This window comes from Lithobates pipiens, unplaced genomic scaffold (assembly GCF_037356315.1).
Source record: "Lithobates pipiens isolate NorthernLeopardFrog02 unplaced genomic scaffold, aLitPip1_a1.2 Scaffold_30, whole genome shotgun sequence".
NCBI lineage: Eukaryota > Metazoa > Chordata > Amphibia > Anura > Ranidae > Lithobates > Lithobates pipiens.
The window spans coordinates 169890531-169916178 of NW_027507791.1; the positions used below are offsets into that span (position 1 = coordinate 169890531).

The window sequence follows — 25648 nt, forward strand, 5'->3', positions numbered from 1 at the left end:
CTTATGCTAAATATAGATCACTACACGATTTTAATCATCCACATCAAGCATGCAATAAAACTATCATACATCAAAATAAACCATGTACTCTTTTGCTCTATTTTGCATATTTGTAACGGGACTGTGAGTATGTGACAGTCCTGACACACCATCCTGACTTTTTTTCTATATTTCTTATTAGAAATGGAGAGTACTATCTCAAAATCCGCTTAAATCTATTCACTTCGATGAGTTCTACCGCTAATTGTACCTTAATGCAAAATGTTCACAAAACCATCCATTTGCTACCAGACATGCTGCACATACTAAGAGTAATGTAAATATCGCTCTCTAACGATGTAAACAGTTTTATTGCTTTTCTGACATTGACCGAGTATCTCTGACATTAACTGAGTATCTCTCTGCACTTGGATCTTAATAATAATAATAATAATAATAGGATTGTGTAATGCAAACATCAACTAGTCTAATATAAGCTTTCTCATTGGTACCGGCATATCCTTTAAATTTAGACTAACGCAACTATTTCTCGGCCATTTTCAAGCTAAGCTTTCAATCTCTTACCTTTGAACAGCGATACTTCCTCCCTACAATATTAAGCCATTTAAATGTCCTATTGGTCGCCTATATTATACAACTCTCTGAAAACCCTATATGTAGAGAATAAAACTAGTCTTACATCTAAATAAAACAGTTTTATTGCTCAACCAAGTATCAGCTGTCATGACAAATAAAGTTTCCACTGTTTGACTCTATTTTCTGTATTACTTCTTTTTCTCCACCTTATCTGTCACAGTTAAAACACAGTGACAAAACATTTCTTTTTACCGCAGCAAAATGTGAGAAAAGCAGTGTAAGCCGTCTTTCTGCCATATGCAACCATCTCTCGCTACCTCTATGCAATAGGATTCTCTTTCCAGTGGAAACGGAAAACAGTCAGTGTAAGCCGTCTTCTTGAGCATCAAAATTAATGGAACGATTTACACGTTGGAATTTGCAAGCTACGTCAATTTACTGTTAAATAGAGTACCTTTGCATTTATCCCTTGACTTTGCTACTATCCCTTGATCCCTTTTGTGTATTCACTATATCTCGACTATACATACTGCCTCAAAATTTTCCTAATTTGTTTTGCTATACTTATTATTATTATTTTATAGAGATTACTATCTCTAAATCATTGTAACAAATTATAATGTCTACAGCTAATTTTACGTTAAATCAAAAGTCACACAAAACCATCTTTTTAAAACCTTTTACACACTGCACATTAAGATTAATGCAACCATCTCTCGCTACCTCTATGCAATAGGATTCTCTTTCTGACTCTATTTTGTGTATTACTTTTTCTCCACATTAACTGTCACACTGATAACCATTTGTAACACATAACACTTGCAACACATTTTTTAACAGCGGCAAAAAGTGAGAAAAGCAGTGGGACTTGATTGAGAAGTGGTTGCAGTAGCAAAGCATAGCAATACAGTTTGATTACATTAAAAACACATAATGCAACTATTTTACATTCATTTTACATTCACATCATGCATACACCCTAATGTAAGCTGTCTATCACTATTAATGTTCATGGTTACTGATACATTATGCCGATGACCAATGGAAACGGAAAACAGTCAGTGTAAGCCGTCTTCGTGCGTAACATATTTAATGGAACGATTTACACGTTGGAATTTTCAAGCTACGTCAATTTACTCTTAAATACCCTTTAGCTGCTTAGCTCACACTTTGCTGTATGTAGCCGCGTTTACATGTAAGTAACCAATGGGGATTGACATTTCATGTCCATCTTACATCTCTAATGCAATTTGTCTCTTTGCCATGTCATACTTTGCCAGTTATTATACTTTCTCATCCGATAGAAACCTAGGCGTTGCTGATATTTCATGATTACAGCAATCATCTCATCTAATTGCTATTCCGACATTCTGCCTTGGTATTACTTTGCAACGCTCTATTGAACAATGTAAAGGTAAGCTAGATATTTTGTGTATTTCCAGTTAAACTCGACCTGTATATACTGTCTCAATATTATCCTTTCTAATTTTGCTAAATTAGATTATAGAGTTTGCTATGTCTAAATCCAGGTTACCTACTCACCTTTATTACGTATACTGCTAATTTTAGGATAATACAAATCCATCTTATTGCTTCTTTACACGCTGCACATATTAAGAGTAATGCAAAGCTACCGTGAACAGTTTAATTGCTCGTCTCACATTTAGCTGGTATCTCTCTGCTATAGGAAACTGAATTTGTACTAGAACGATCACTCATCTAATATCAGTCCACTCAGTGCTACCGGGAAAACTTTTACATTTAGAGTAATGAAATGATTTCTCAGTTATTTTGGAGCTACTGCAACTAACGCTTCCGATCTCATTTCGACTGCAATACTTAATCTCTGCTATTGCAGAATATTTAGCTGCTTAGCTCACACTTTGCTGTACGTAGCCCTGGAGATTGGCATTTCAACTCTAATTCATATTCACATTTCTAATGCAGTTTGTCTTTTTGCCATGTCATCCTCTGTTAGTTATTATGCTTGCTCATCCTTGTGCTCCAATGTCACTACATGATTAAAGACACGTAATGAACTTGATTGATAAAAACCTACACACGTTGTTGCTGTTATTTCGTGTATTTCCACTTAAACCCGTTATAGTTATTTTGCTATATTTATATACTAGTATAAACAGATTACTATCTCTAAATCCTGGTAAACCAGCTCACACTAAACCATCTAATTTCTACCTTACACGCAGCACATATTAACATATTAACATTTAGCCGGTATAGTGAAATAGTAAACGAAATGTGTAGATCACTCATCTAATATCGTCTTTTCAGTGCAACCGGAACATATTTTAAATTTAGAGTAATGCAACGATTTCTCAGTTTTATGAAGCTACTGTATAATCTAGCCTGTGTTTTGTACACTTTAGCCTCTCTGTATAAACTAGCCGGTCTTCTGCATACACGAGTCTCTCTGTATACCCTTGGATGTCTTTTGTATACACTAGCTGCTCTTTATACATTAGCTCTCTGTATACCCAAGCCTCTCTATACACTAGTCCGTCTGTATACACTAGCAAGTCTGCATACACCAGCCTCTCTGTGTAACCCAGCCTCTCTCTCTGCATACCCAAGATGTTCTTCTCTATAATCTAGCCTATTTGTATACACTAGCCTGTCTTTTGCACACATTAGCCTCCCTATATAAACTAGCCGGTCTTCTGTATACACTAGTCCGTCTGTATACACTCTAGCCTCCATCTCTGCATACCCAGGACGTTCTTCTGTATAATCTAGCTTATCTGTATACACTAGTGTATACAGACAGACTAGTGTATACAGCGGACCGACTAATGTGTACAAAAGACAGGCTAATGTATACAGATAGGCTAGATTATACAGAAGAACGTCCTGGGTATGCAGAGCGCTCAGCTTCTAGGTATGGCCAACGTGAGTAATATGAGGGACACTCCTCACCCCCGCCCCCACCTACCAGATCTGAGTTTCATCCCCTTGCCCTCTCTGCCCCGGTCATCTGGTGGCAGTTTTATGCACTCCCTGGCCCCCACCCATTCATAATCCTTACCGACCTTTCTTTCCGCTGCTCACAGGAACACACTGAATGACTTGTCTAATTAACCAACTTGTACAAGACACCGCTATCCTCCTGTCTGACACCGGTCCCCCTTGGAGGCTTTACCCCTCACTGTTTGGGTGGTCCCTGCCTCTCCCTGGATGCTCCACATATACCACAACGACATTGTCAGAGGGGCACCACTTGACAGGACACGGGGCTTTCATTCCGGTGGCATCTCCCATTGGAGGAAGGGATGATGGCCCCAACCCCTTGGCAGCAGGTTCTTTCATGTACAGACCAGGGCGGCTCATCTTCCCTTCTGGAGTCTTGACCTTAGATGGGGGAGTTGCACTTTGGGGGGTCTGAGTGATACCTAATGCGCTGTACTGGAAGGGCTTGACATTCCCGCATATGTGTCCCCTCCCCCTGGATGCGCCCCTTGTCCCCCCCTCTGACTCCCACCTACTCTTTGCTGACATTGCCTTCTGCAGCTTTCGGGGACCCTGGATGACTTATTTATTGAGCCTATTGGTACGAGACACTGCTTCCCTCCAGGGTGACTCTGGACCCCCTGGAGGATTTACCCCTTACTGTTTGGGCGGTCCCAGCCTCCCTCTGGATGCTCTACACAGCCCCCGATGGCGATGCAGGAGAGACACTAATTGGCGGGCCCCAGGACTGCTGCTCGGGTGAAGTCTCCCGTTGGATGGAGGGATGGTGGCCCCAGCCCCTTGCCTGCCGGATTTTCCATGCACCGACCAGGGCTGCTCCTCTTTCATCTTGATGTGGTGACCATGGAGGGGAGGAGTTGAAATTTATGGGGTCCGGGTGTTTGCTGGTGGGAGTGCGCTAAAGGACTTGACATTTCTGCATGTTTGTCCCCTCTCCCCTGTTTCCCCCCTCCCTCCCCCCCTTCCCACCCTTCCCTTCCCTCCTTTCCCTCCCCCTTTCCCCCTTCCACTCCCCCTTTCCCCCCTTCCACTCCCCCTTTCCCCCCTTCCCTGCCCCTTTTCCCCCCGGGCCGTGGACGGGGGAGAGGGGGGTAAGGAGAGGACAATCTGCCAAAGGGAGAAATGCATTTGTCCGGGGACTGCATGTACTTTAGGGGTATGGGACGGGGGGTGGTGGATCCCATTCTGTGATGCCTTTTCTGTTGTGACGGGCTCCCTCGTGCATGCCTATGTTTAGGGCGAGCCGAGGAGACCCCTCAGTGCTGACAGTTATATGCTCTACCTCTGTTTTGGTTATACTATTGTTTTTTGTTTCTTTGATGTTACTGATTGTCTTTTATTTGCATACCGGTATCAGACGTGACATTTACCACTGCCGGGACTGGGGGGACTAGGATTCGGGGGCTCCCTCTCCGACCTGTCTACCCAATAACCCAAGTAGGACAGCGCTTTAAACCCAGTGTACATCTGGTAAGCGCTATAGCATAATTGTGCTGTTTTAGTATACCCTTCCTGTACTGTTGAGTGCGGACAACCCTTAATTTCCCTCTCCCCCTGGGGTTGAGGTGCCCGGCCTCTTTTTCCCTTTACCTTTCCTTCCATTTGCCCTTCCTTTCTCCCCCTTAGTTCCCGCCATGCATTACCTACCCAAAACCTACCTTGGTTCAACTTTCTTTGCTTTTCTCTGATGTCCCCCTCCCCCTCCCCGAGGAGCGATGGCAGACTCAGTCAAGGTCACCTCTCTAAACGTTAAGGGACTGAACTCCCCTGAAAAATGGTGGATCCTCCTGTGAGAACTGAACACATCCTGTACTGATGTGGCCTTTATACAAGAAACACATTTTAAAAATACTAGCCTCCCCTTTCTATGGTCGAGATCCTTCCCTAAGGTCTACCACTCTACTAACCCCTCCTCTCCATTCTGATCTCTAGCAGGCTCCCCTGGGTTCTCCAGGATTCTCTGGTGGACCCTGGGGGCCAATATCTTTTTCTTAGGGGCCACATTGGAGAGCGCCTTTTTACATTTGCCACTGTGTACGCTCCCAATGATCACCAAGACACGTTCCTCAGAACTACCCTGCACAGATTATGTGACTTTCGGGAGGGCCAATTGATATTAGGTGGGGACTTTAATGTCCCCTTTCGCCATCGGTTGACACTTCTGCCTCTTGCTCCTCGCTCCCTACCCCTCACCTAGGTCTCTATTCTGGCACCTTAATGAGAGCCTCCTCCAGATACCGGAAGTTTTAGCAGATGTGACCAGGGAATTGGACCTTTATTTCCAAGAAAACTAAAGCAGGACTGTGACCCGGGGATAATTTGGGAGGCTCACAAGTCAGTACTCCGCAGGGTACTTATCAGGCACGGGGCGCGCATCAAACGAACACGGAAGGAACAGCTTGCTAATCTGTTTCGTGAACTTGCCTCTGTGTAAGCGAAACATAAACATACCCCCTTACGGACCTTAGAGATTGAATTGGGGACACTCCATACCCATATTGCTGTCCTACTCCATTATAAAGCGAAAGCGGCACTCCAGTTTTGTCGTAAACTGACGTAGGAATCAGAGGACACATGCAGAAAAATCTTAGCCAGGTCGGTAAAGGAGTTGAAATTTGGCTCTTACATACCACAGTTGATAGATGAGAATGGCCAGAGGGCCTCTACCCCAACCCAAATAGTCGAAGTCTTTGAAAAATGTTACTCTGATCTCTACAACCTGCCCGATTCAGGGTCTGGACAGGACAATATAGACAGATATGTAACCGGTTCTGGTCTACCAACCCTCTCATCGGAATCACGGGAGTACTTGGAGGACCCGATCACACTGGAAGAAGTCCAGACGGCCGTGGGACCTCCGAAGGTGGGTAAGGCTCCGGGCCCTGACGGATATACCGCACAATACTTTAAGACCTTCCTCCCTATTCTCGGCCTGCGCTTGGTGAATTTATTTTCCTGAGGATACCCTTAGAGCCCACATCTCGTTGATAACTAAGGAGGGCAAGGACCCAGGCCTATGTGGGAGCTACAGACCCATTTCCCTCCAAAATTCGGTCCTAAAACTATTCTCTAACTCCTCGCCACGTGATTGGCACATCACTTGTAGTCCCTTATACATATTGACCAGTTAGGTTTTATTCCCACCAGGGAAGACAGGGACAACACCACTAAGGTGCTTACCCTGATCCGTAAAGCAAAGTCATCTGGGACCCCTTGTCTTTTCATGAGTACTGATGCCGAGAAGGCTTTTGATCGGGTCAAATGGACATTAATGTTCTCGGTCCTTCGCCATATAGGTCTGAGTGAACGGAGGCTGGCATGGATAAGTAAGATATACTCACGTACTTACATTCCACCGGACATCGCGCGTACGTTTATGTTGAACTTCCCCCCACCCCTTGTCACTAAGATCCGCAGTTTGCTTCACGGGTGGCATTCTGGCCTCCATTCCTGGTTCAGCAGATGCAATCTCATTAAAATGAACATACTCCCTAAATTTACTTATCTTTTCCAAGCTCTCCCGATCCAGATTCCAGTCCTGTTTTTTAAGCAAGCTCAATCCTTGCTCACTCAATTTAACTGGGCCCACAAAAATCCCAGACTTAAGCGGTCACAGCTGACATTGTCTAAACAACAGGGAGGGTTTGTTCTCCCTAACTTGCGACGCTACTACCTGGCCTCCCATCTGGGGCATGTATTGGACTGGAATCGAAACAAACTTTCTAAGCTCACTCCCGAATTCCGCTAAGAAGCGCCATGTGGTGCTATAAGTATTCCCCCACAGAATTTATGTCACATCCCACTATAGGGGCTTAGTTGAAAGTCAGTCACCTGATCGCTACCCAAAACACACTCACGTCTTTGACTTCCCCCCTATTCCCTATACGTGGCCATCCAACCTTTGAACTGGGGACCCACTTAGAAATTCCAACCTAGACAATGCGTCTAAATTCGTCATTGATGGAAAATGGCCTTCTTTCTCAACCCTAACAGATCCGACAGGGCTTTTCCAACTGCCTTTTTGGAGAGCGGCGCAACTACATCATTTTCTCCATTCCATCCCCAATCCTCAAACGTTCGCCCGCCCTCAGTCGGAGTTTGAGACTCTATGCAGGAGCGAAGGCCCTTTGGCCCACATTCTCTCTCAAACAGATTACCCACACTTAACCTGTCTGTCCAACTGGGAAAAGGACCTTAATTGCTAATTTTCCCCAGCACAGAGACAACGCATTATCACTTTGGCTCTCAAAATGTCGCTGTGCACGAAGATACAGGAGACGAATTTTAAACTTCTCACCAGGTGGTATTTGACACCATCAAAGCTGCAGAAATGTTTCTCCTCTTCCTCGAACATATGCTGGAGGTGTGGAGAAGAAGAGGGCACGTTGCTGCACATTTTTTGGTCCTGCCTCAGCTTGGTGGACTTCTGGACAGAGATCCGATGCATAACACAAAAATTCACAGACTTCTCCATCCAGGAAGAGGCTGCATTCTTTCTCTTGCACCATTCACAGATTCCCATTAAAGTGGAGGGCCGGTTATAAAAAAAAAAAAAAAAAAAAAGTCAGCAGCTGCAAACACTGCAGCTGCTGACTTAATAAACACACTCACCTGTCCAGGGCGCCTGCGATGTCGGCCGCCCGAGGCCGACCCGTCCCTCGGCTCTCGGGTCCCGGCGCCGCCATCCCTTGTAAGGGAAACAGGCAGCAGAGCCTTATGGCTTCACTGCCCGTTTCCTACTGCGCATGCGCGAGTCCCACAGCTACTGCGCATGCGCGAGTCCCGCAGCGCTTTCTGAATGGGACGCGCTGTGTTCTGGAACACACAGTTCCCAGAACACAGCGCGACTCATTACCCAGAAGACGCCGCGACGAAGACAGAAGACAGAAGATCTCCGCGGAGGAGGAAGAGGAAGATTAGGAGAAAGTGCCTAGCAACAGGCATTTCTGGTAAGTATAAAAAAAAAAATTTTTCATTTTTTTTTTTTTTAGATTTTTTGTAATTTTTAACATTTTTTTGTTTTTCAGGGTGGCCCTCCCCTTTAAGAAGTACAAAAAAATCTATTTTACGGCATGTGATAAATGCGGCGAAATCCTGCATCCCTCTCTATTGGAAAAAATGTCCCCCCCCTTTCATTACCCACTGGCTTAGGAAAATAGAGGACATTAAAAAAAATGGAGGACTTGATCCTCACATCACAAGGTATACAAGAATTTTTTAAAAAAACCTGAGACATCTGGAATACCTTTATATTCTTGCTGGAAGGATGTCGCCTGCTATCGCCTTAGTGCTCTGAGCTTTCCTTGACTGGCCCCTTGGACAGTGGCTGCCATCGTGTCTCGTCCCCTCTTCTCCTTTTCTGATCTTTCAACCCTTCTCTTTTCTGCCTACCTCCCCTATCTCTCACCCCCTCCACCCCCTCTCTCTTTTGGAAAGAGTGGAAAATTGGGAATGACGGCCCCACACCCCCCTCTGGATGGATTATGCCGGAGGGACCTGGGGGTTTGTGTGACCCTGGATCTTGGTACAGTACTTTATCCGTGCCTCGAATCATTGTGATTGATGGAAGGCAGACTCACAGTTGCGAATATACCTGTATCAAGTATTGTTCAGCTGCTTTTTGCTCTGTATTTCTCTGTTGCATTATGTACTCGGGGGACCGTCTTCCCCTATTTGGAGAAAAAATTATATTTGAAAAAAAAAAAGAAGCCTACGACACCTGGTATTCCCAGGTGGTTTCCCATACAGGCATTAACCAGGCCTGCTGGTCTGCTTAGCCTCCAAGATCAGACGAGATGGAACAGATTCAGGGTGGCCGTAGCCGATATCTTCAGGCACTCTCAACTCTCTTGACAAACACCAAGATGGTCACCTTGGAAACAAGCGGAAAAAAATAGGTCAATGGCCACAACATAAAAAGATGCCTACGGCATCTGGAAATCCCAGGCGGTCTCCCATCCAGGTACTAAACTGGTCCCAACCCTGCTTAGCCTCTGAGATCAGATGAGATTGGGCTCTTTTAGGGTGGTGTGGCCGTAGGAGATTTCTTCAGGCACTCTCAACCTTGACTAACGCCAATATGGTCACCTTGGGAAACAAACAAAAAAATCAAGTCAACGCCAACAACATGAGAAGAAGTCTACAGCACCTAGTATTCCCAGGTGGTCTCCCATCCAGGTATTAACAAGGCCCGACCCTGTTTAGTCTCTGAGATCAGATGAGATCTGTTGCTTTCAGGGTTATGTGGCCATAGGCGAGCTCTTCAAGCACTCTCAACCCTCTTGACAAACACCAAGATGGTCACCTTGGTAAACAAACAAAAAAAAAAAAACAAGTCAACGCCAACAACATAAAAATAAGCCTTCAGCACCTAGTATTCCCAGGTGGTCTCCAATCCAGGTACTAGCAAGGCCCGACCCTGTTTAGCCTCTGAGATCAGAGGAGATCGGGCGCTTTCAGGCTTATGTGCCCATAGGCAATCTCTTTGGGCACTCTCAACCCTCTTGACAAATGCCAAGATAGTCACCTTGGGAAACAAGCGAAAAAAAAACAGGTCAATGTCAACAACATAAAAAGAAGACTACGGCACCTGGTATTCCAAAGCCATCTCCCATCCAGGGACTAACTAGGCCCAACCCTTCTTAGCCTCAGAGATGCGAAGAGATAGGGCTCTTTCAGGGTGATGCTGCTGTAAGCGAACTCTTTGGGCACTCTCAACCCTCTTGACAAATGCCAAGATGGTCACCTTGGGAAACAAGCGAAAAAAAAACAAAACGAATCAAGGCCAACAACATAAAAAGAAGCCTACAATAACTGGTATTCCCAGGTGGTCTCCCATCCAGGTACTAACCAGGCCTGACTCTTCTTAGCCTCCAAGATCAGATGAGATTGGGTGCTTTCAGAGTGCTCGGACTCTTTCCCCATCACTAATGGGACGAGGCAGGGGTGTACTCTGTCTCCCCTAATTTTTATTCTGACACTGGAACCACTTATGTGTCACGTTCGGAATGACCCGAATATTACTGGCATATCCAAACCCTCGGCACACCACAAAATTGCGGCATGCGCTGACGATCTAATTTTTTTCGTCTCCAATCCACACATTTCGCTTCCCAATATACTCGCGGCTCTCCGGCGATACGGCAGCCTATCAAACTATAAAATCAATTGCACCTTTGGCTGTATTGAATATATAGGTCCCGGATGGTGAGGCCAAGAGGCTACGCTCCGCTTTTCCATTCTACTGAGCTGAAAAATCTATACGTTACCTGGGCGTTGACATCGCAGCGGATTTGGCGCAATTGTACCCGCTTAATTTTGTCCCTCTCCTGGATAGACTGAAATCTGATTTGGGAAACTGGCATGCTTTAACACTGACCTGGTTCAGGCGCTGTAATGCATTCAAAATGACGGCCCTCCCGCGGATTTTATACTTGTTCCAGACATTACCGATCCGGTTACCCCCAATTTTTTTCAGACAACTGCAGGTGCTGCTCCGGGACTTTATTTGGCCGCGCAAACTGCCCAGAGCCCGTTTGCAATTGCTTGCCAGACCAAAGGACAAGGGGGGTCTGGGTCTCCCAGATCTGAGACAATACAACAGAGCGACTCTGCTAGCGAGAGTCGTTGATTGGCATTGTAATGGCCCACACAAGCAGTGGGTGGAGATGGAGATTGAGGATGGATCCATTCCCCTATTGACCTCCCCGTGGCTCCTGTCCTCCCTACCAAAAGACCTCAGAGATCACCCCGTAGTGGGAGCTACGTTGGCTGTTGTGCGGAGGTTGTTCCGCTGCACACACATTGCTCCCCTGCCGTCACCAATGACTCCGGTTATAGGTAATCCAGACTTCCCACCGGGATTTACCAACAATAAACTGCGACAGTTGACAGTGGTGGGGAAACAGCGTCTGGGAGAGGTGTGGCCCTCGGGAGGGCTCCCGACCACGCAAACTGTCGCCGAGCTTTCTGACCCTCCGCTTGAATTGTTTAATGCTTATCAACTTCGTCACTTTCTTCTGGCCATACAAAGGGCCCCCTACACTCCTAGAGACCTGACGCCCTATGAGTCATCTGTCACAAAAAGGAACCTGTGCGACACACCCTCTCCCTCCTGTACAACATATTAAGTAGTCAGGAGGAAGAGTCGACCCCACCATTTATCCACAAATGGGAGATTGCATTTGGCAACACATTTACCCCACAACAGATAGGGAAGATCCTGACATTAGTACATAAAGCTTCCATCGCAAACCAATATCAAGAATCAGGATACAAGATAGTCTCACGCTGGTATAGAGTCCCATACCTTCTGAATAAAATGAATAGATCGATCCCGGATGTTTGTTGGAGGTGCAATTCAGATATGGGGACCATGGGACACATTTTCTGGGCATGCCCGGCCTTGAGGAACTTTTGGGTGGAGGTGACCGGGACGATAAAAACTCTCAGAAATGTAGATATCGCAGACAACCCAGCAGCGTGCCTTCTACACTTGACCGAACAGCCTGTTCGAAAATACAAAAAAACCCTCACGATGCAACTCCTGAACGCCGCCCGGGTCTGCATTCCCACACTGTGGAGGCAGCCTCAGCCCCCATCCAACGTGCTGTGGTATTCCAAAGTCAATCATATTCTCCGGATGGAAGAATTGACCGCCACCCTTCACAACACTGAAGAGGCATTTAGTGTTACATGGAGGCCCTGGAGGTATTTTACTGGTACTTGAGACTACATTCGGGAGGTGAGCAGCGCCCCTGTCCCAGAAAACGACTGAACATTTAACGTTTACCTACGTAGGCCATGTCTGCCCTGGGTGGCATTCCCCCCCCCCCTCATTTTTTGTCTTTATTTTTCTATTTTTCCCCGCCGCCATCCCCCCCCTCCTCTCTCTCCGTCTTTGCACTCTCTTCTTCCCCCGTCCTCCCTTTTGACTATGCCTTGTCTCCTTACTAGCCTTTGGGACCCAGAAGAACCCCAGGGTTCTGGACACGACCGGCTCATATTTTACTCTGGTTCACGTAGGTCATGATAAGCTGGCTCGCTGTGGTCCCAGTTGTTCTCCATGATTACATTTGTCCGAACGGAGCTGCATTAGTTATACTGTACTACATGTCGGAGGTGGGGTTTCTCTCTTTTCTGCATGAAACTCTAGGACTCCCCTCTGAGAACCCAGAGTTATTTGGCTGCCTATTTTTTGTTACCATGTAATTGTGACCCTGGGTCATGCTGTATGGTTGACTGTTACATTTGTGTTGTTCTACTTGTACTTAGTAAAAGAATAAAACAAAAAATAAAAAATAAGTCAATGCCAACAACTTAAAAAAAAAGCCTATGGCATCGAGAAATCTCAGACGGTCTCCCATCCACGTACTAACCAGGTCCCAAACCTGCTTAGCCTCTGAGATCAAATGAGATTTGGCTCTTTCAGGGTGATGCAGCCATAGTAGATTTTTTCAGGCACGCTCAACCCTCTTGACAAACGCCAAGATGGTCACCTTGGGAAACAAACAAAAAAAACAAGTCAATGCCAACAACATAAAAAGAAGCCTACCGCACCTAGTATTTCCACGCGGTCTCCCATCCAGGTATTAACAAGGCGCGTCCCTTTCTAGCCTCTGAGATCAGCGGAGATTGGGCGCTTTCAGGGTGATGTGTCCATAGGCAATCTCTTTGGGCACTCTCATCCCTCTTGAAAAATGCCAAAACCCTGGGAAACAAGCGAAAAAAAACAGGTCAACGCCAACAACATAAAAAGAAGAATACGGCACCTGGTATTCCAAGGCCGTCTCCCATTCAAGTACTAACTAGGCCCAACCCTTCTTAGCCTCTGAGATCAGAAGAGATAGGGTGCTTTCAGGGTGATGTGGCTGTAAGCGATCTCTTTAGGCACTCTCAACCCTCTTGACAAATGGCAAGATGATCACTTTGGGAAACAAGCGAAAAAAACAGGTCAACACCAACAACATAAAAAGAAGCCTGCGGCATCTGGAAAACCCAGGCGGTCTCCCATCCAGGTACAAACCAGGCCCAACCCTGCTTAGCCTCTGAGACCAAGCGAGATTGGGCGCTTTCAGGTTGTTGTGCTCGTAGGCAATTTCTTTGTGCACTCTCAACCCTCTTGACACATGCCAAGATGGTCACCTTGGGAAACAAGGGAAAATAAAACAGGTCAACGCCGACAACATAATGAGAAGCCTATGGCACCTGGTATTCCCAAACTGTCTCCCATCCAGGAACTAACCAGGCCCATCGCTGCTTAGCCTTCGAGATCAGATGAGATTGGGCTCTTTCAGGGTGATTTGGCCGTAGGCACTCTCTTTGGGCACTCTGAAGCCTCTTGACAAAGGCCAAGATGGTCACCTTGGGAAACAAGCTAAAAAAAACAGGTCAAAGCCAACAACATAAAAAGAAGCCTACGGCATCCAGTATTCCCAGGCGATCTCCCAATCAAGACACTAACCAGACCAGATCCTTCTATGGCACCTGGTCTTCCCAGGCAGTCTCCCATCCAGGTACTAACCAGGCCTGACGCTGCTTAGCCTCTGAAATCAGACGAGATCGGGTGCTTTCAGGTTGATGTGGCCGTAAGCGTTCTCTTCAAGACACGCCCAACCCTCTTGACAAACGCCAAGATGGTCGCCTTGAGAAACAAGCAAAAAAAACAGGTCAAAGCCAACAACATAAAAAGAAGCCTATGGGCTTACAGTGGACCCTAAAAGATGGGACCCACTAGCTCTGTCATGGTTCGGACGCTGTAATGTGTTGAAGATGAACGCGTTGCCACGACTTCTGTATCTACTACAAGCCTTACCTATCAAAATACCCCAGACTTTCTTTCATGCGGTTCGCTCAATCTTTATCAAGTTCCTCTGGCGTGGAAAACATATGCGTATTGGTAGGGCAATGCTATTGCGACCGAAATTGCGGGGAGGTATTGGCTTCCCGGACCCTGCTCTATATTACACAGCGACGCACATGACACCGGTGTTGACTGGTGCCGGTGTTCTGCCATATACTGTCCGGCCATGATATAGTGTCTGCGCCGTACTGCGCATGCGCAGTACGGAGCAGACGAAGCTTCAGAGATTTTCATGCGCGGTGAGTGGAGGTGGTAGCCCCACCATCCAAGTGGACATAGGGTTGTGAATATTAGAGGGCCCCTCGCAGGCGAGCTTCGCTCGCCACGCTTCGGGCTTGGCCTCGCTGCGCATGCGCAGTACACAGCGGACACTATCCGATGGGGGACCATATGTGATAAGACACCGGCATGGGGAACTGAAGCTATGGGTCAAGCTAGAGCAGGAGATGGTGCGGGTTCCACTGGCTGGTCTGCCTTGGGCGGGGAGGCCATTGGAGCCCTGTGTGACTACTCACCCGTTAATTGGCCCCTCGCTCGCCGAGATGGATAGTTTTTTTCACCTTTCCCACCTGACTAACTTCCCTTCTCCTATGACCCCAATTATTGGACATCCTAGATTCCCTCCGGGCCTGTCTGACCAGGCCTTTACCAGGCAAGCCCCGAAAGGGCTTCTGAGAGAAGCCCTATTTCTTGGACCCACGGGCTTGATTCCCATGGGGACCATACTGCTAGAGCAAGTACCTGTTGCATTGGATATATATATATATATTGGACCTATATGTTTCAGGGTGGCCTGCATAAAGTGCCAGGCCACCCTGTCAAAGGCCTTCTCCACGTCCGTTGACAACATAAGCAAGGGCCTTCCCTGTACATGCGCCGCATGGATTAAATTGAGGACTCGGGCCGTATTGTCTCTAGCTTCCGACTTATTTTTATTTTTTTGCTTGTTTCCCAAGGTGACCAAATTGGCGTTTGTCAAGAGGGTTGAAAGTGCCTGAAGAGATTGCCTACAGGCACATCACCCTGAAAGCACCCGATCACGTTTGATGTTGGAAGCTAAGAAGAGTCAGGCCTTGTTAGTACCTGGAGGGGAGACCGCCTGGGAATACCAGGTGTCGTAGACTTCTTTTTATGTTGTTGGCGTTGACCTGTTTTTTTTCCGCTTGTTTCCCAAAGTGACCATCTTGGTGTTTGTCAAGAGGGTTGAGAGTGCCTGAAGAGATTGCCTATGGCCACATCACTCTGAAAGCACCCAATCTCGTCTGACCTTGGAGGCTAAGAAGAGTCGGGCCTGGTTAGTACCTGGATGGGAGACCACCTGGGAATACCAGTTATTGTAGGCTTCTTTTTATGTTGTTGGCGTTGATTCATTTTTTTTTTTTTTGCTTGTTTCCCAAGGTGACCATCTTGGCATTTGTCAAGAGGGATGAGAGTGCCCAAAGAGATCGCTTACAGCAGCATCACCCTGAAAGAGCCCTATCTCTTCTCTTCTCTGAGGCTAAGAAGGGTTGGGCCTAGTTAGTACCTGGATGGGAGATGGCGTTGGAATACCAGGTGCCGTATTCTTCTTTTTATGTTGTTGACATTGACCTGTTTTTTTTCGCTTGTATCTCAAGGTGACTATCTTGGCATTTGTCAAGAGGGTTGAGAATGCCCAAAGAGATTGCCTATGGGCACATAACCCTGAAAGCGCTCGATCTCCTCTGATCTCAGAAGCTAAACAGGGTTGGGCCTTGCTAGTACCTGGATTGGAGACCACCTGGGAATACTAGGTGCTGTAGGCTTCTTTTTATGTTGTTGGCCTTGACCTGGTTTTTTTTTCACTTGTTTCCCAAGGTAACCATCTTGGCGTTTGTCAAGAGGGTTGAGAGTGCCCAAAGAGATCACCTACGGCCCCATCACCCTGAAAGCGCCCAATCTCGTCTGATCTCGGATGCTAAACAGTGTCGGGCCTGGTTAGTACCTGGATGGGAGACCGCCTGGAAATACCAGATACCATAGGCTTTTTTTTTTTTTTTTTTTTTTATTTAGTAGTATGCGACATACAATGCAAAGGCAACTTCACAGAATGTGTGATACAAATAGTTACAAACAAACGATCATATTGCATGGATATCAGAGCCAATGGTAAGAAGTCCGAGGAGAATAGCACGTGTACAGCTTTGCGGTCATATCAAGATGAGATTAAAGCTCCATCTCGTTGGGATCCTCTACCACTTAAAATATTATTGATACTAGCCCTGCTACCTTCGAAGAGTTTAGATATCCATAGATAGAGGAAGAGTATTGTGTAGTAGTCAAATGGGGTCGGAACATACCATTTTCTTTTCCCTTTTTTGAGTTAAGAAGGGAAATAGTAGAACTGAAAGGAGGGAGAAGGGGAAAGAGAAGATTGGGGAAGGAAATGGCAGAAAAGGAAAAGAAGGGGTAAGGGGGTGTCGTGGGTAGAGTGGATAGGATGGGGTCCCCTCCCAGGGAGCAAGAGACGCCCTCGGCTCACCAGCTCATCAGCTGTCCAACGTTTGGAACAGCGATCTCCAACGATCACCATGAGCTTACTATGTCTCGCGGAGGTATTCTTCCGAAAAGCGAAACTGGGTCCAGTAGAACCATCTGTTCCCATGCTCCTCCGTTTTATCCCTCATTGTGGCAGTCAGGTCTTCCATTCGTTCAATATCATTAACCCTTGCGAACCACTGGGTCACCATTGGAGCAGATTGCTCTTTCCACTGACTTGGGATGCAGGCCCTAGCTGCCTTGAGGAGATGTTTAAGTAACGACTTATGATAACGCTTTATCGACATAGGAGTTAGATTGAGAAGAACTGCTGCGGGATCATTGGCTAAGGAAATGTCTGTGAACTTGTGGATGAGTCTCAGGACAGGCTGCCCGAATGTTTGTAATTTAGGGCATTCCCAGAAAATGTGGAGAATGGTGCCAGCCTGTTGCCCACAGCGACAGCAGTGGTCAGATTGACCGGGGAATATTTTGGCCAACACCACCGGTGTACGATACCAGCATGTGATCAGCTTATATGAGATCTCCTGATATTTACTGCAGAGTGACGACTTATGGGCGAAAAAGAGTATTCTGTCCTTCTGTGGTTTGGAGAATGTAGTTTGTAAGTCCCTTTTCCATTTAGCTAGGAAGGGTGGATCCGTGGAGGATTGTGCATCTGTCAGGATTAGGTAGGACCTAGAGAGGGAACCATGAATTGGGCCATCATCCAGGCAAAGTTCCTTGAAGGGGTGGAATTGTCTAGAGAAGAACGAATGGTTAGGTAGTGATCCGAGGAAATGGATTAGCTGTCTAGCTCTCCAGCTATCCAATGCAACAGGTACTTGCTCTAGCAGTATGGTTCCCATGGGAATCAAGCCCGTGGGTCCAAGAAATAGGGCTGCTCTCAGAAGCCCTTTCGGGGCTTGCCTGGTAAAGGCCTGGTCAGACAGGCCCGGAGGGAATCTAGGATGTCCAATAATTGGGGTCATAGGAGAAGGGAAGTTAGTCAGGTGGGAAAGGTAAAAAAAACTATCCATCTCGGTGAGCGAGGGGCCAATTAATGGGTGAGTAGTCACACAGGGCTCCAATGGCCTCCCCGCCCAAGGCAGACCAGCCAGTGGAACCCGCGCCATCTCCTGCTCTAGCTTGACCCATAGCTTCAGTTCCCCATGCCGGTGTCTTATCACATATGGTCCCCCATCGGATAGTGTCCGCTGTGTACTGCGCATGCGCAGTACACAGCAACACAGATTCCAAAAATTGCGAGCATGAACGGCAGTACAGGTTCTATCCCCACTATCCAAGTGGACATAGAGTAAGAATATAAAAGAGCCGAGCGCAGCGAAGCCAAGCCCGAAGCGTGGCGAGCGAAGCTCGCCTGCGAGGGGCCCTCTAACCACTTTCAGACCGGACCAATTTGCTGGTCAAAGACCAGACCACTTTTTGCGATTCGGCACTGCGTCGCTTTAACTGACAATTGCGCGGTCGTGCGACGTGGCTCTCAAACAAAATTAACGTCCTTTTTTTCCCACAAATAGAGCTTTCTTTTGGTGGTATTTGATCACCCCTGCGGTTTTTTTTTTTTGCGCTATAAACAAAAATAGAGCGACAATTTTGAAAAAAACGCATTATTTTTTTACTTTTTGTTATAATAAATATCCCCCAAAAATATATAAAAAAACATTTTTTTCCCTCAATTTAGGCCAATACGTATTCGTCTACATATTTTTGGTAAAAAAAATCGCAATAAGCGATTATTGATTGGTTTGCGCAAAAGTTATAGCGTTTACAAAATAGGGATAGTTTTATAGCATTTTTATTAATAATTTTTTATTATTTTATTTTTACTAGTACTGGCGGCGATCTGCGATTTTTATTGTGACTGCGACATTGTCGGGGACCCATCGGACATTTTTGACACATTTTTGGGACCATTGTCATTTATACAGTAATCACTGCTATATAAATGCAGTGATTCCTGTGTAAATGACACTGGCAGTGAAAGGGTTAACCAGTGGGTGGCAGTGTAGGGGTTAAGTGTTCCTAGGGGAGTGTTACTAACTGTGGGGGGGTTGGGCTTTCATTTAGTGTACACTGATCTCTGCTCCAATCACATGGAGCAGAGATCAGCGTCACTAGTTGCTAGGCAGAATGAGAAAATGTTGTTTATACAGCATTTCCTCACTTCCGCCGCTCCGTGAGACGATCGCGGGGATGCCCGCGGCGATCGAGTCCGCGGGTCCCGCGACCGGACTCACGGGGGTCCCGACCAGCGCGGGAGCGCGCCGCCGGCGGCGCGCTCCCGATGGCACGGCGGCAACGAATATTGGACGTACATGTACGCCAATATGCCTGCCCGTGCCATGCTGTCGACGTACATCGTCGTGCGCTGGTCGGGAAGTGGCTAATATTCACAACCCTATGTCCGCTTGGATGGTGGGGCTACCACCTCCACTCACCGCGCAGGAGCCGTTCAGCTTCGGAGTACACAGCGGACACTATATCATGGCCGGACAGTATATGGCAGAACACCGGCACCAGTCAACCACCGGTGTCATGTGCCTCGCTGTGTAATATAGAGCAGGGTCCGGGAAGCCAATACCTCCCCGCAATTTCGGTCGCAATAGCATTGCCCTACCAATACGCATATGTTTTCCGCGCCAGAGGAACTTGATAAAGATTGAGCGAACCGAATGAAAGAAAGTCTGGGGTATTTTGATAGGTAAGGCTTGTAGTAGATACAGAAGTCGTGGCAACGCGTTCATCTTCAACACATTACAGCGTCCGAACCATGACAGAGCTAGTGGGTCCCATCTTTTAAGGTCCGCTGTAAGCCCATAGGCTTCCTTTTATGTTGTTGGCTTTGTCTGTTGTTCTCAAGGCGACCATCTTGGCGTTTGTCAAGAGGGTTAGGCGTGTCTTGAAGAGAACGCTTACGGCCACATCAACCTGAAAGCACCCGATCTCGTCTGATTTCAGAGGCTCAGCAGCGTCAGGCCTGGTTAGTACCTGGATGGGAGACTGCCTGGGAAGACCAGGTGCCATAGAAGGATCTGGTCTGGTTAGTGTCTTGATTGGGAGATCGCCTGGGAATACTGGATGCCATAGGCTTCTTTTTATGTTGTTGGCTTTGACCTGTTTTTTTTAGCTTGTTTCCCAAGGTGACCATCTTGGCCTTTGTCAAGAGGCTTCAGAGTGCCCAAAGAGAGTGCCTACAGCCAAATCACCCTGAAAGAGCCTAATCTCATCTGATCTCGGAGGCTAAGCAGCGATGGGCCTGGTTAGTACCTGGATGGGAGAAAGCTTGGGAATACCGGGTGCCGTAGGCTTCTCATTATGTTGTCGCGTTGACCTGTTTTTTTTCCCTTGTTTCCCAAGGTGACCATCTTGGCATGTGTCAAGAGGGTTGAGAGTGCACAACGAAATTGCCTATGGGCACAACACCCTGAAAGCGCCCAATCTCGTTTGGTCTCAGAGGCTAAGCAGGGTTGGGCCTGGTTTGTACCTGGATGGGAGACCGCCTGGGTTTTCCAGATGCCGCAGGCTTCTTTTTATGTTGTTGGTGTTGACCTGTTTTTTTCGCTTGTTTCCCAAAGGGATCATCTTGGCATTTGTCAAGAGGGTTGAGAGTGCCTAAAGAGATCGCTTACAGCCACATCACCCTGAAAGCACCCTATCTCTTCTGATCTCAGAGGCTAAGAAGGGTTGGGCCTAGTTAGTACTTGAATGGGAGACGGCCTTGGAATACCAGGTGCCGTATTCTTCTTTTTATGTTGTTGGCGTTGACCTGTTTTTTTTCGCTTGTTTCCCAGGGTGACTATCTTGGCATTTTTCAAGAGGGATGAGAGTGCCCAAAGAGATTGCCTATGGGCACATCCCCCTGAAAGCGCCCAATCTCTGCTGATCTCAGAGGCTAGAAAGGGTCGCGCCTTGTTAATACCTGGATGGGAGACCGCCTGGAAATACTAGGTGCGGTAGGCTTCTTTTTATGTTATTGGTGTTGACTTGTTTTTTTTGTTTGTTTCCTAAGGTGACCATCTTGGCATTTGTCAAGAGGGTTGAGCGTGCCTGAAAAAATCTACTATGGCTGCATCACCCTGAAAGAGCCAAATCTCATTTGATCTCAGAGCAGGGCCGGCGCTACCACTAGGCGAAGTAGGCAGCCGCCTAGGGCGCACTACCACCTAGGGCGCAACTACGGCCTCTGCCCAGTGTGAGCTCCTCTTCTGCTCTCTCGCCCCCCCTGTGGTGTTCGACCGGCGCCACCAATCCCCCATGTTTCCCGCTGAGCGCCCCACCGTACTCATCTCACAGCGCCGCTCCGGGACTCCTTTGCTCCAGCCTGTCCCTCTGGAGCTGCGCTGTGTGTCTGTGTGAGTGCAGCGGAGGGGCGGGGCTCGGCGGAGATGGGAGCTTCGAGAGGTCGGTCAGCTGACCTCCTGCCCGGCGGGGACATCATGGAGCGGGGTTGACGGCGCTGGCCTGGTCCCGGCGGGGATATGATGGAGGCGGAGCGGATGGATGGCGCTGGTGTGGCCCCGGCGGAGCGAGTGGACGGCGCTGGTGTGGCCCCGGCGGAGCGGATGGATGGCGCTGGCGTGGCCCCGGCGGAGCGGGTGGACGGCGCTGGCAGTGCGGAGGAGTCGGAGAGGCCCGGTGGGATGATGGTCGCTGAAGGCAGCATCAAAGAGCAGAGGTAAGGAGGAGGATGGATCCATTGAGCTGTATGGAGGGGGTTTGTGTGTGAGTAATGCAGGAAGTAGGAGTCAGGTAGGTCAGTGTGATGTGTGTCAGTGTCATGCCAGTGTGGTGTGTCTGTGTATGTGTCATGTCAGTGTGATGTGTCTGTGTATGTGTCATGTCAGTGTGATGTGTCTGTGTATGTGTCATGCCAGTGTGATGTGTCTGTGTATGTGTCATGTCAGTGTGATGTGTCTGTGTATGTGTCATGTCAGTGTGATGTGTCTGTGTATGTGTCATGTCAGTGTGATGTGTCTGTGTATGTGTCATGTCAGTGTAATGTGTCAGTGTATGTGTCATGTCAGTGTAATGTGTCAGTGTATGTGTCATGCCAGTGTGATGTGTCAGTGTATGTGTCGTGTCTGTGTATGTGTCATGTCAGTGTAATGTGTCAGTGTATGTGTCATGTCAGTGTAATGTGTCTGTGTATGTGTCATGTCAGTGTGATGTGTCTGTGTATGTGTCATGTCATTGTGATGTGTCTGTGTATGTGTCATGCCAGTGTGATGTGTCAGTGTATGTGTCATGTCAGTGTATGTGTCATGTCAGTGTAATGTGTCAGTGTATGTGTCATGTCAGTGTGATGTGTCAGTGTATGTGTCATGTCAGTGTGATGTGTCTGTGTATGTGTCATGTCAGTGTATGTGTCATGTCAGTGTGATGTGTCTGTGTATGTGTCATGCCAGTGTGATGTGTCTGTGTATGTGTCATGCCAGTGTGATGTGTCAGTGTATGTGTCATGCCACTGTATGTGTCATGCCAGTGTGATGTGTCGTGTCAGTGTATGTGTCGTGTCAGTGTAATGTGTCAGTGTATGTGTCGTGTCAGTGTATGTGTCATGTCAGTGTATGCGTCAGTGTATGCGTCAGTGCCATTTTATGTGTCAGGGTATGTGTTTTCAGGGTATATGTTTTCAGGGTATGTGTTTTCAGGGTAGGTGTCAGCGTGATGGTCAGTGTAGGTGTCAACGTGATGGTCAGTGTAGGTGTCAGCGTGATGGTCAGTGTAGGTGTCAGCGTGATGGTCAGTGTAATTGGCAGTGTAGGTGCCAGGTGGGTTGGTGTAGGTGCCAGGTGGGTCGGTGTAATTATCAGGTGGGTCAGTGTAGGGGTCAATGTGATGTGAGTAGTGCAGGAAGTAGGAGTCAGGTGGATTAGTTTATGTGTCAGGGGGTCAGTGTAGGGGTCAGATAGGTCATGTGTAGCAAGGGCAGGGTAAGGTGGAGTCATGGGCGCAGCCGGGGGGGGGTGGCAAAATTAGGCTTTCGCCTAGGGTGTCAACGATCCTTGCACCAGCCCTGTCTCAGAGGCTAAGCAGGGTTGGGACCTGGTTAGTACGGGGATGGGAGACCGCCTGGGATTTCTCGATGCCATAGGCTTTTTTTTTAAGTTGTTGGCATTGACTTATTTTTTTTTTTTGTTTTATTCTTTTATTAAGTATAAGTAGAACAACATAAATATAACAGTCAACCATACAGCATGACCCAGGGTCACAATTACATGGTAACAAAAAATAGGCAGCCAAATAACTCTGGGTTCTCAGAGGGGAGTCCTAGAGTTTCATGCAGAAAAGAGAGAAACCCCACCTCCGACATGTAGTACAGTATAACTAATGCAGCTCCGTTCGGACAAATGTAATCATGGAGAACAACTGGGACCACAGCGAGCCAGCTTATCATGACCTACGTGAACCAGAGTAAAATATGAGCCGGTCGTGTCCATAACCCTGGGGTTCTTCTGGGTCCCAAAGGCTAGTAAGGAGACAAGGCATAGTCAAAAGGGAGGACGGGGGAAGAAGAGAGTGCAAAGACGGAGAGAGAAGAGGGGGGGGGATGGCGGCAGGGAAAAAAAGAAAAATAAAGACAAAAAGGGAGGGGGGGGGAATGCCACCCAGGGCAGACTTGGCCTACGTAGGTAAACGTTAGATGTTCAGTCGTTTTCTGGGACAGGGGCGCTGCTCACCTCCCAAATGTAGTCTCAAGTACCAGTAAAATACCTCCAGGGCCTCCATGTAACACTAAATGCCTCTTCAGTGTTGTGAAGGGTGGCGGTCAATTCTTCCATCCGGAGAATATGATTGACTTTGGAATACCACAGCACCTTGGATGGGGGCTGAGGCTGCCTCCACAGTGTGGGAATGCAGACCCGGGCGGCATTCAGGAGTTGCATCGTGAGGGTTTTTTTGTATTTTCGAACAGGCTGTTTTTATTGTCCCGGTCACCTCCACCCAAAAGTTCCTCAAGGCCGGGCATGCCCAGAAAATGTGTCCCATGGTCCCCGTATCTGAATTGCACCTCCAACAAACATCCGGAATCGATCTATTCATTTTATTCAGAAGGTATGGGACTCTATACCAGCGTGAGACTATCTTGTATCCTGATTCTTGATATTGGTTTGCGATGGAAGCTTTATGTACTAATGTCAGGATCTTCCCTATCTGTTGTGGGGTAAATGTGATGCCAAATGCAATCTCCCATTTGTGGATAAATGGTGGGGTCGACTCCTCCTCCTGACTACTTAATAGGTTGTACAGGAGGGAGAGGGTGTGTTGCACAGGTTCCTTTTTGTGACAGATGGATTCATAGGGCGTCAGGTCTCTAGGAGTGTAGGGGGCCCTTTGTATGGCCAGAAGAAAGTGACGAAGTTGATAAGCATTAAACAAGTCAAGCGGAGGGTCAGAAAGCTCGGCGACAGTTTGCGTGGTCGGGAGCCCTCCCGAGGACCACACCTCTCCCAGACGCTGTTTCCCCACCACTGTCAACTGTCGCAGTTTCTTGTTGGTAAATCCCGGTGGGAAGTCTGGATTACCTATAACCGGAGTCATTGGTGACGGCAGGGGAGCAATGTGTGTGCAGCGGAACAACCTCCGCACAACAGCCAACGTAGCTCCCACTACGGGGTGATCTCTGAGGTCTTTTGGTAGGGAGGACAGGAGCCACGGGGAGGTCAATAGGGGAATGGATCCATCCTCAATCTCCATCTCCACCCACTGCTTGTGTGGGCCATTACAATGCCAATCAACGACTCTCGCTAGCAGAGTCGCTCTGTTGTATTGTCTCAGATCTGGGAGACCCAGACCCCCCTTGTCCTTTGGTCTGGCAAGCAATTGCAAACGGGCTCTGGGCGGTTTGCACGCCCAAATAAAGTCCCGGAGCAGCACCTGCAGATGTCTGAAAAAGATTGGGGGTAACCGGATCGATAATGTCTGGAACAAGTATAAGATCCGCGGGAGGGCCGTCATTTTGAATGCATTACAGCGCCCGAACCAGGTCAGTGTTAAATCATGCCAGTTTCCCAAATCAGATTTCAGTCTATTCAGGAGAGGAAGAAAATTAAGCGGGTACAATTGCACCAAATCCGCTGCCATGTCAACGCCCAGGTAACGTATAGATGTTTCAGCTCAGTAGAATGGAAAAGCGGAGCATAGCCTCTTGGCCTCACCATCCGGGACCGATATATTCAATACAGCCGATGGTGCAATTGATTTTATAGTTTGATAGGCTGCCGTATCGCCGGAGAGCCACGAGTATATTGGGAAGCGAAATGTGTGGATTGGAGACGAAAAAAATTAGATCGTCAGCGTACGCCGCAATTTTGTGGTGTGCCGAGGGTTTGGATATGCCAGTAATATTCGGGTCATTCCGAACGTGACACATAAGTGGTTCCAGTGTCAGAATAAAAATTAGGGGAGACAGAGGGCACCCCTGCCTCGTCCCATTAGTGATGGGGAAAGAGTCCGAGCACTCTGAAAGCACCCAATCTCGTCTGATCTTGGAGGCTAAGAAGAGTCAGGCCTGGTTAGTACCTGGATGGGAGACCACCTGGGAATACCAGTTATTGTAGGCTTCTTTTTATGTTGTTGGCCTTGATTCGTTTTGTTTTTTTTTCGCTTGTTTCCCAAGGTGACCATCTTGGCATTTGTCAAGAGGGTTGAGAGTGCCCAAAGAGATTGCCTATGGGCACATAAGCCTGAAAGCGCCCGATCTCC

At 47.6% G+C, this 25648-nt stretch overlaps 7 pseudogenes; 4 read left to right on the forward strand and 3 right to left on the reverse strand.

Annotated features, from left to right (window-relative positions):
* Positions 1-9482: 9482 nt before the first annotated feature.
* LOC143949882 (5S ribosomal RNA) lies at positions 9483-9602 on the reverse strand (annotated as a pseudogene).
* A 95-nt stretch (positions 9603-9697) lies between these two features.
* LOC143949462 (5S ribosomal RNA) lies at positions 9698-9816 on the reverse strand (annotated as a pseudogene).
* A 3939-nt stretch (positions 9817-13755) lies between these two features.
* LOC143949854 (5S ribosomal RNA) lies at positions 13756-13874 on the reverse strand (annotated as a pseudogene).
* Positions 13875-15646: 1772 nt separating this feature from the next.
* LOC143946571 (5S ribosomal RNA) lies at positions 15647-15765 on the forward strand (annotated as a pseudogene).
* Positions 15766-16087: 322 nt separating this feature from the next.
* On the forward strand, positions 16088-16206 carry LOC143949178 (5S ribosomal RNA; annotated as a pseudogene).
* Positions 16207-16307: 101 nt separating this feature from the next.
* On the forward strand, positions 16308-16426 carry LOC143949684 (5S ribosomal RNA; annotated as a pseudogene).
* Positions 16427-20131: 3705 nt separating this feature from the next.
* LOC143950040 (5S ribosomal RNA) lies at positions 20132-20250 on the forward strand (annotated as a pseudogene).
* The last annotated feature ends 5398 nt before the right edge of the window (positions 20251-25648 follow it).